The sequence below is a fragment of the Apium graveolens genome, chromosome 5, assembly GCF_009905375.1.
Source record: "Apium graveolens cultivar Ventura chromosome 5, ASM990537v1, whole genome shotgun sequence".
Classification (NCBI taxonomy): domain Eukaryota; kingdom Viridiplantae; phylum Streptophyta; class Magnoliopsida; order Apiales; family Apiaceae; genus Apium; species Apium graveolens.
Genome location: NC_133651.1, coordinates 31,146,483 through 31,147,143, shown reverse-complemented (window position 1 = coordinate 31,147,143; position 661 = coordinate 31,146,483).

The window sequence follows — 661 nt, the reverse complement described above, 5'->3', positions numbered from 1 at the left end:
CTGAATGATGTCCTATATGTTCCGGAGATTTGAAATAATTTGGTTTCCGGTTCACTGTTGAACAAGCATGGATTCCGTATTGTGTTTGAATCTGATAAAGTTTTTTTGTCCAAAAAGGGAATGTTTGTGGGAAAAGGTTATGTAACCGAAGGGGTATTTAAGCTGAATGTAATGATTGTGAAGAATATTAATAAGAACAATAATTCTTCTGCTTACTTGCTTGAGTCTTCCAATTTATGGCATGGTAGACTAGGTCATGTTAATTATGAAATAATTCGTAGATTAATTAACTTGAAACATATACCACCATTCCAAATTAGTTCAAAACACAAATGTTAAATTTGTGTTGAGGCAAAATTAACAAGATCATCGTTTCAAACAATTGAAAGGCAAACAAAACCCATGGATTTGATTTACAATGATGTGTGTGATTTAAAATCAAATCAAACAAGGGAAGGTTATAAGTACTTCATTAGTTTTGTGGATGATAGTACAAGGTTTTGTTATGTCTATTTTCTTAAAAGTAAAGATGAAGTTATAGAGAAGTTTGAGCTCTATAAAAATGAAGTTGAAACTCAACTTAATGGAAAAATTAAAATAATAAGAAGTGACCGAGGTGGTGAATATGTATCACCTTTTGGCGAACTCTGTGCAAACACGG